The following is an 11,269-nucleotide window of genomic DNA, read 5'->3' on the forward strand; positions in this document are numbered from 1 at the left end:
CTACATAGGACTTTTAGAGAATGGAAAACTGGACTTTCTTTCTTTCGTGACGCCGTTGCGTGGCTTTGGCTGGAGCAGACAGTATAGATGTGTCATCATCTCGCAGCGCTGTGGCGGCTTGGCATTGCTATTTTTATCAGACGGGAGATTAGACAGAAAGATGAGATATGATATGACTATCTTTTTTTTAGATGGGGATGTTAGAAATATGAGATATGACTGTATCTATTTTAGATGGGATGTTGGACAGAAATATGAGGTATGACTGTGCAGAAGTCAAGGCGGGAGAGCGTTGGCTGATCAGACTCACATTTCTGTGACTCTGAACCCTATACCACACCAGATCATTTCTGTGACTCTGAACCCTATACCACACCAGATCATTTCTGTGGCTCTGAACCCTATACCACACCAGATCATTTCTGTGGCTCTGAACCCTATACCACACCAGATCATTTCTGTGACTCTGAACCCTATACCACACCAGATCATTTCTGTGACTCTGAACCCTATACCACACCAGATCATTTCTGTGACTCTGAACCCTATACCACACCAGATCATTTCTGTGACTCTGAACCCTATACCACACCAGATCATTTCTGTGACTCTGAACCCTATACCACACCAGATCATTTCTGTGACTCTGAACCCTATACCACACCAGATCATTTCTGTGACTCTGAACCCTATACCACACCAGATCATTTCTGTGACTCTGAACCCTATACCACACCAGATCATTTCTGTGACTCTGAACCCTATACCACACCAGATCATTTCTGTGACTCTGAACCCTATACCACACCAGATCATTTCTGTGACTCTGAACCCTATACCACACCAGATCATTTCTGTGACTCTGAACCCTATACCACACCAGATCATTTCTGTGACTCTGAACCCTATACCACACCAGATCATTTCTGTGACTCTGAACCCTATACCACACCAGATCATTTCTGTGACTCTGAACCCTATACCACACCAGATCATTTCTGTGACTCTGAACCCTATACCACACCAGATCATTTCTGTGACTCTGAACCCTATACCACACCAGATCATTTCTGTGACTCTGAACCCTATACCACACCAGATCATTTCTGTGGCTCTGAACCCTATACCACACCAGATCAAGTCTGTTCCCCAAATTCAAGGTACCAAAAGTTAACTCTGGACTTGGTAACAGAAGCTAAAAGCAGATCTGCTTCTGCTTCTGTGGCCCTAATTAATACATGGAATGACCTGCAAACGACATTTAGGCCTGACGGCGAAATATAGTCTTCTGAAACAATATATATTCAAAGATTTGTGCCGCATTTTCACGATTTTTAAAAAATAGCAGACCTACAAGCTCGTAACGCGTCACTCGGTGGCGCGCTATGAGCTTGTAGATCTGCTATTTTTTAATAGCTAAAGTATAACATAATGCTTATTTAAAACACCAAAAGGGGTTCCCGTTCAGAATGGGTTAAAATGTACCACATTGGTACCCCTGAGTACCCCTGGCACAAAGGGGGCCACGCATTAAAAGTAAATGAATCCACACAACTAACGTCATTTGCATTGTTTACCTATTTCTAAAATATATAGCACAACTTTCGTTCAACTTTGACCCCTCTATCACATGGAAATATGTTTTTTGCGTAGTGATATGGACACAAAAAACAAAGTTCTGTGTGATAGTCTGATAGAGAGGGGTCAAACATGAACGAAAGTTGCACTAATACTTTAGAAATAGGTCAACAATACAAATGACGCTAGTTTTGTGAATTAATTAACTTTTAATGCGTGGCCCCCTGTGCCTTCCACAAAATGACCAGAACTACTTAATATTTCACCAAAACCAGAGCAGAACTCCCACCACGGGACTCGGGGCAATCAATTAATACAGTTGCAACCACTATATTAATGGCAAGTATTTCATACAGCTTAATTATTCAAAATGTTCCATATAAATATCCATTGACACTGTAATGGGGTTGACAAATGTTGGACATAACAGGGGGGACATTTTATGCTAAAGATGCCATTACTCCTCATCTAAGGAAGAATATGGTATCACATTGTGAACACAGTAAGATTTGAATATATTCATTATTCAATCATATTTTCAGAATTATGAAAATGTACAAAATGTCCTCTAAGCGTAACAGGGTTGACGTGTTATGCTTTAGTTTACCACATCAGTGATGCAACCCAAAACATCCATAAAAGGGCAAATTAAAAAGTGGTACTTCTTTCTTTTGTAGGGTTTTCTCTCAAAAAGATATGCTACTTTCTGAAGTCAGTTGCCTAGACAAATACTCAGGATATTTAGGGGGGGGGGGGGGACAGTAAAGTCACGGACAAAATTGATTTCAAGATTTTAAGCATTAAAAATACATTTATCACAATGAATAATATAGGTGAGAAGAATTAGAACTATACCTAATAAGTAAGGATTCAGATGTTAGCTTTAGTTTGAATTTGATTAGACATATATTTGCAACTGAAGGTGAATAAACATGGAGGACATGGCATTTTAGTCCTATCCATCCTACCTCTTTATTTATTACAGTCTGAGGTACAAATACATTGATTCTATGGTAGAAAACCTGTAATAGTAGAAGCTTAGAAGTATAAGCTTTTTGGAATTATTAGTGTTTTTGCTTATTTTACACAAGATATGTTGTATTATGACCTGGTGGGGACACAGAATACTAGAATGACAAATCTGCTTTATTGAATTCATTAGAAAGTGGGGTAGAAGCTTGAGTGAGAGCTCCCCCATGTGGACAAACACAGTTCTACACCAGGCTGAAGGCTGGCCAGACGTAGCCTGGCTAATAAGCCAGACCGAATCAGCCGTTCCAGACGGAGCTCCAACCATTGTAGATGTGACCACTGACCTAGCCTGATTATCAGACTGTAGCTGGGTCTTTGGGCTGGATCCAGGCTACCACTGACCAGGGTTAGGCACGTGCACACAGACATCAAAGGGGGCTGCCCTTTTACCCGTCTGTAAAACAACTGCCCTTCTACCCATCTGTAAAACAACTGCCCTCTCCAGACCACGAATGCAGCATTTACTACATGGTGAAATAAATGCAAATGTCCTCCTCTCCTTTCCATGCCATGCTGGAAGGAAGGCAGCATTCAGGAGAATTGATTTCCCGAAGTCTCCTGAACTAATTTGTTTTAGAAATCCATGCCGCACACCTGCATCTCCAGTAGATAAAGAGTGCTGGGTTGTGCCCCGAAAATAGCAGATCTACAAGCTCTCAACGCGTCGCGCTGCGACACGTTGAGAGCTTGTAGATCTGCTATTTTGGGCCCAAAGTGCCCTCTTATGGGATTTCAGCCCCTGCCCCTCTAACACTCTCTGCACGTCCCTGACCAGGGCACTTAGGCCTGGACACAGGCAGCGGTGGCCCAACGGTTTGCGGAGCGGTCTTGATACCGGAAGGTCGCCAGTTCGAATCCCCGGACCGGCACGTTAAAATTACCACCGCTGAAGTGCCCTTGAGCAAGGCATTGAACCCCAACCATGAAATGTTCTGAGCAGGGCGTGGCTGTAAACAAGCATCTCGAGCTTAGTCCACTTACCCTGGGTAAACAAAGAACTTTGCTTTGCTTTGCTTTACACAGAACCACCAGACTACGCCACCCTGGGAGTTTACCCCAGAGAATATATGAGAATACATATATACACTTGAATACCTATATATATACCTATATATCACTCATTCTTGAGATGAGGGACAAAAGTGGAAAAAACATGTCCCACACATAAGAGCCTTATTTATGTTAAAAATAAATTAATTCATAAAAATAAAAGCACTTGCAAAGTTAAATGTAATACAGTTGTGTATTATTATGCCATTCATTTCATTATATATTTTTTCATATGCCATCTAAATTAGTTAAAAGCAGGCACTGTACCCAAAAAGGCCTGTATTTAGCCTGTCCCCAGCAAGTTGTCACAATTTCAAACTGCCAAAAAAGTGTCTAATACTGTCACAATCACATAAATATACATACTAAATGAAAGTAGATTGTCAACAACATAGCAAACAATATACACAGTTAATTTTAATTTATATTTTAAATTAAATATCTCATATAAAATGTGTGTCCCACGTCTCCGTCAACTCCGTCAGGTTTTTTGAAAGTCTTAAATTAATCAGAAAATATTGTCGACAGATTTAGCCTGAAGACTCCTTTTCCAAGTCCTGTTTATATTTGTTGCAACAGTGGAGCACCTGGTCTGACAAGCATTCAATTGTTTGATATTTTAAACAAACAATGTTGATATCAATGTGGTCACAGCTTTTACATGTCAACTCCGTCAGGACATTATTATGATCTTTGTTAAGAATTCCAAAATAATGTTTAGTATTTTAGTTTAGGGTTAGGTTTAGCTAACAACTGAAGAAAAACTAAATGGATAAATTGTACTACAGAGGGTTAAGATGAAAACAAATGCCATTTTGTCAACTCCGTCAGACGTCAACTCCATCAGGTTTTGTGTCTGACGGAGTTGACATGCATCTGACGGAGTTGACAAAAGTGTTCCCAAAACAATAAAATGATAGTTTTTGAATAATGGGAAGTATTCTAATTTGGCAGACAGTTAGAGCATGCCTTAAGGAAAATTTTTGGCTATAGGGCCATCACAGATTTGTCTCGTGGTGACCATGGCAGCCATCTTCCAAAATGGCCGCCACCTGATGTTATTTTACAATAACTCAAGTTCTACACCACCTAGGATCTTGATTCTGGTGACTAATATTACATTTTCAAGGATGAGGGATACAGTGGTACAATTTAGATTTTCCCTATGACCATGGCAGCCATTTTTCAAAATGGCCGCCACCTGCTGTTATTTTACAATAACTCAAGTTTTAGACCACCTAGGATCTTGATTCTGGTGACTAATCATAGCCTACATTTTAAAAGATGAGGAATACATTGGTACTATTTAGATTGGTCCTGTGACCATGCCAGCCATTGTTTTTCAAAATGGCCACCAACCTGCTGTTATTTTACCAATAATTAAAGTTATAGACCACCTAGGATCTTGATTCTGGTGACTAATCAATGTAATCATACATTTTAAAAGATGAGGAATACAGTGGTACTATTTAGATTTGTCCTGTGACCATGGAAGCCATTGTTTTTAAAAATGGCCACCAACCTGCTGTTATTTTACCAATAACTCAAGTTTTAGACCACCAAGGATCTTGGATCTGGCGACTAATCATTACATTTTCAAGGATGAACTTTCTCTGGGAGGGGTCAGGGCTTATTTCAGGTGCAGGTTGAGTTGCTACTGACAGGACATTACAGTAGGTGGGCTTTATGGCCTTTGACTTGTCCCTTTCAGGCACAGACGCACAGTTTGACTTCACTGGCCACTGCAGGGAACTGTGGGGGAGAAACTTTGGTCTCTTGACACCCCGATTAGGTTCAGGGGTTTTTTGGTAGAGAAACTGCTGCAGCAGTTGATCTCCTTACTGCGAGCGGTGGCACACTCTGGGTCTCTTGGGCGTTGTATCTTGGTGGCCTCCTGCCAGTGTTTCTCCGTCCTCATGAGCTCTGTGTTCTGGGGCTCTTACATTGTCTTGGCTGGAGATTGCTTTCCTGCAGGGTCCAGCCCAGTCTTGTGCAGATGGCTGCTGGCCCACCTGGAGGCCCCAACCTCAATTGTTGTTGGTGTGATTAGGTGGTCTTCCCCAATCAGGATGAGGGGTTTGACCCTTTCAAACCGTTGTAGTGGCAGTCTGGCCAAGTGTCTGTATTTAGTTGTGAGGCTAGATACAGGATACGATTGCTCACCCAGCCCCAGGTGACTTGAGGTGAAGGCTCCTTTGATTTGGTAACATTGCTTTGGTTGACATGCTGGGGACACAGAGAACGACACTGATGCCATCAGTGTCTGCACATCCTGCCTGATAGTTCTGAAGGCAGATCTTCAGGTTTTCCGTTGAGGCAGAGTCTTTCGCTCACTGTTCACCTCAAGCAGGACTTCAAGGTGTTTGCCTTTGCACAGGCTATATGGCTAGGACTCGTGCTTCAACCACTCCGAGAACTACAACAGGGTGTTGGTTGCTCCTGGGCCGCAGAGCATTGTGTGGCGGAATTCAACTCTTATCTCTGGTGGCAGCTTGTTGAGGAGTCGTGCAACTTGTGAGCCGCATCTAAGTGCTGTGTCTCCCTCTGGGCCTAGGGTTGTTAGCATGCCTACCAGCGACTGTACTTGAAGCGCAAACTTCTCAAAGGCCACCCCATCGCCTCGACAGATGTTGGCTGCCTCCAAGACACTTGCTATTTTCCGTAACACTAATTTGTGGGGCTGTCCAAACTTGTTGTTTAGGTGTCACCCGGGTCTCTGTTGGTGAAGTCGGGTCTATAGGTGCAACATTATTAGAACGTTATTTAGTATGGGGATATTAATAAAATCTGGTAATAAATTCCTTACCAAGAATTTTCTTCACCAATGTGTTTGGAAGGGTGTCTACTAACATATCCCACATTGCTTTATATTCAACCACCCTAGGGGAACTTTTGACAGCTGCTGAAAGTTGGGGTACCATCAACAACCAATATAAGGCAAAATGTTCATTATGCTTATAGCATGTGACATGTCAAACTAGGGGGTTTTCATGATTCTGAATGCATTCCAAGCATTAGCTATGCACGAAAAACACTCATTGGGCTGAAAACGGCCATAGCCGTCATCACAAATGTGATTAGGTCAGCACATTTGGGCACATTTGGGCAAGTGGATATGGCCGAATTTAGCCCAAGGAGTTTGACCCCTAGTTTGGCCATAGACCCCCTAGTTTGGCCATAGCAACTTGCCCAAATGTGCCCAAATGTGCTTACCTCATCACATCTGTGATGATGGCTATGGCCGTTTTTAGCCCAAGGAGTGTTTTTCGTGCAAAACTAATGCTTGGAATGGATTCAGAATCATGAAAACCCCCTCGTTTGACATGCCACATGCTACTTAAAGCATAATGAAAATTAGTATTGGTTGTTGATGGTACCCAACTTTCAGCAGCTGTCAAAAATTCCCCTAGGGTGGTTCAATAGAAACCAATGTGGGATATGTTAGTAGACACCTTTACAAACAAGAAAATTCTTGGTAAGAAATGTATTCCCAGATTTGACATTCTTATAATATTCCCTGACTAATTGGTAAAATAATAGCAGGTCCACCATTTTTGAAAATGGCTGCCATTGTCACAGGATAAATCTAAATAGTACTACTGTATTCCTCATCCTTGACAATGTAGTATTAGTCACCAGAATCAAGATCCTAGGTGGTGTAGAACTTGAGTTATTGGGAAATAACAGAAACTTGGCGGCCATTTTGAAAAATGTCTACCATGGTCACAGGACAAATCTAAATAGTACCAATGTATCCCACATCCTTGAAAATGTATGATTAGTCACCAGAATCAAGATCCTAGGTGGTGTAGAACTTGAGTTATTGTAAAATAACAGTAGGTGGTGGCCATTTTGGAAAATGGCTGCCATGGTCACAGGGCAAATCTAAATAGTACCACTGTATTCCTCATCCTTGAAAATGTGGGATTAGTTACCAGAATCAAGATCCTAGGTGGTCTAGAACCTAAATCAGTTCAACTTGTCAACTCCGTCAGATGTCCGTCAACTCCGTCAGACGTTGGTCACATGATGTTTTTGTTAATTTCCAAAGAAATAGATGATTCAATGTCAAATATTTTGTGCTTATGTATTGAAACACCAACTGAAATACTACTTAATGATGCTTTTTATTTTTTTTAACATGGTTTTTATGTTATAATATTGAAAGTAAAGATTGAAAATGAAGGATTTGAGAAATGGGATATTTCAGAATAGTGTGATATTGGAATAAAACAATATAAAATTAATTGTATTACTTAACTTGACTACTAAAAGCCATTATAAGATAACTGAGGACTTTATAGTATTGTTGAAAATATCAAATTAAAATAAAAGGGATTTTAGTGTGTCTGACGGAGTTGACATAAATCAGTTATAAAGTGCATAAATGTCCCATTTTAGAAATAAATGTTATGCGAAAAACCTGTTCCTTCTCAAGATTGGTAGTTGAGACCTGTGTCTACAAATACATCCATTTCATTTTAATGGTTCTTAAAATAAAATAAAATATGATTTGAAAAAGATTTTGTCCCTTGTCTCAAGAATGAGTGATATATATATACCTATAATATATATACACTTGAATAATAATATGTAAACACGTTTACATAAAAAGGAGAGCAGAGACGTGTGTTTCCGGTACAAAAACGTAATCATTTATTTAGGCTCGAGGCAGAATAGGCCTACTTATACTTTAAATCAATTAAAAACAGCAAGGAAGGGTCATCAGGTTAGGAATATAATTCTTTACTTGAACAACCTATTTAAAAAGAAGGACTACAAAATGTATCAAATTTCACTATAACTCTATAATGTTGCAGTGGTGTCCACACACAGGAGGAAGCCAGGGAGTGAGGGAGGTGAGGTAGCCTGGATCCAGACCAGAGACCCAGGGAGGTGAGGGAGGTGAGGTAGCCTGGATCCAGACCAGAGACCCAGCCCACTGGGTCTCTGGGTCTCAGCTTCAGAGTCTGATAATCAGGCTAATAGTTAGCCGCAATTTGCAACTCTAGATTTGTTTATAATGGCATGAATCTAGAGTTGCAATACCCTCCATTGACTCCCCACTCATCATTTTGCGTTTGCGATCTGCTTGTCTTAAACGACGTTAAACTCACCAACATTGCAGCTGTAGTCCAAGCTTGAATTATTCTCTTTCAATCTGCAAAGCTTGTTTTTCATAAAAATCCCCCGTAGACATGTTATGAGCTACTTTCTGTCAAGAAGAAGAAATGTTGGAGTTTGGAAGCGCTCGTTTTTATTAAGGGGTCGCGCTGCTGCCTCCTGCATTATGTGCAAATGCGAAACAGATGCATGCAGGGACGTTCAGTGACTTACGACGAGCGCTTCCAAACTCCAGCACTTAGAAAAAGAATCACTTGCACAGAATTTCTTGACAGAAAGTAGCTCATAACATGTCTACGGGGGATTTTTATGAAAAACAAGCTTTGCAGATTGAAAGAGAATAATTCAAGCTTGGACTACAGCTGCAATGTTGGTGAGTTTAACGTCGTTTAAGACAAGCAGATCGCAAACGCAAAATGATGAGTGGGGAGTCAATGGAGGGTATTGCAACTCTAGATTCATCCCATTATAAAAAAATCTAGAGTTGCAAATTGCGGCTAGCTAATAGTCTCACCGCCACCAGATGAGCGCACAGTCACACTTCATACTCACAAGCACAAAGATATGGTTAACCCATTTAGACCTAAGTTCGATTCTACAAATGTCTTCTAAAACACGACAGTTTTTCAGTGGTGCTCAAACTACCGTATTTCATTTCAAGGACCCCCAAATATCATATGTAATTGGCTGCCGACCCCCATCTGAAAATATGTTGTTCCAGGGACCACCCAGAAGCAAAGATGTGAGTTAAAAACGTTCGCTCTGAAAGAATATATATTCAAAGATTTGCGGCACATTTTCACGATTGAAAAAAAATAGCAGATCTACAAGCTTGTAGCGTGGCACTCGGTGCCACGCTATGAGCTTGTAGATCGCTTGAAGATCGCATGGCATTTAGTCGACTAAAACTAGACTAACACTAAAACATTCCAGGTGACTAAAATGTGACAGAAACTAAATTAAAACTATTCAAAAGACTACGACTAAAACTAATCACATTTTGCTGCCACAAACAACATTGACTGCATGCATACCATCAATGACTCTCTTGCACCAACAACCCCAACACACCAACAGGAACACAGAGCCAGCCAGAGGGCCAACAACCCCAACACACCACCAGGAACACAGAGCCAGCCAGAGGGCCAACAACCCCAACACACCACCAGGAACACAGAGCCAGCCAGAGGGCCAACAACCCCAACACACCACCAGGAACACAGAGCCAGCCAGAGGGCCAACAACCCCAACACACCACCAGGAACACAGAGCCAGCCAGAGGGCCAACAACCCCAACACACCACCAGGAACACAGAGCCAGCCAGAGGGCCAACAACCCCAACACACCACCAGGAACACAGAGCCAGCCAGAGGGCCAACAACCCCAACACACCACCAGGAACACAGAGCCAGCCAGAGGGCCAACAACCCCAACACACCACCAGGAACACAGAGCCAGCCAGAGGGCCAACAACCCCAACACACCACCAGGAACACAGAGCCAGCCAGAGGGCCAACAACCCCAACACACCACCAGGAACACAGAGCCAGCCAGAGGGCCAACAACCCCAACACACCACCAGGAACACAGAGCCAGCCAGAGGGCCAACAACCCCAACACACCACCAGGAACACAGAGCCAGCCAGAGGGCCAACAACCCCAACACACCACCAGGAACACAGAGCCAGCCAGAGGGCCAACAACCCCAACACACCACCAGGAACACAGAGCCAGCCAGAGGGCCAACAACCCCAACACACCACCAGGAACACAGAGCCAGCCAGAGGGCCAACAACCCCAACACACCACCAGGAACACAGAGCCAGCCAGAGGGCCAACAACCCCAACACACCACCAGGAACACAGAGCCAGCCAGAGGGCCAACAACCCCAACACACCACCAGGAACACAGAGCCAGCCAGAGGGCCAACAACCCCAACACACCACCAGGAACACAGAGCCAGCCAACCCTAACCCTAACCCAACCCCAACACACCACCAGGAACACAGAGCCAGCCAGAGGGCCAACAACCCCAACACACCACCAGGAACACAGAGCTAGCAAGAGGGCCAACAACCCCAACACACCACCAGGAACACAGAGCCAGCCAACCCTAACCCTAACCCAACCCCAACACACCACCAGGAACACAGAGCCAGCCAACCCTAACCCTAACCCTAACCCAACCCCAACACACCACCAGGAACACAGAGCCAGCCAACCCTAACCCTAACCCTAACCCCAACACACCACCAGGAACACAGAGCCTAACCCTAACCCTAACCCTAACCCAACCCACCACCAGGAACACAGAGCCAGCCAACCCTAACCCTAACCCTAACCCTAACCCAACACACCACCAGGAACACAGAGCCAGCCAGAGGGCCGGGTGGGGCTCCCTGTTATTCAGTCAGTAGCCAGGTGTCACAGCTGTCCTGAATATGGGTGATTGGGGACGTCACATGACTAGGAAAGCTCAACCT

This window comes from Electrona antarctica, assembly GCF_951216825.1.
Source record: "Electrona antarctica genome assembly, contig: scaffold_72, whole genome shotgun sequence".
Taxonomy (NCBI): Eukaryota; Metazoa; Chordata; class Actinopteri; order Myctophiformes; family Myctophidae; genus Electrona; species Electrona antarctica.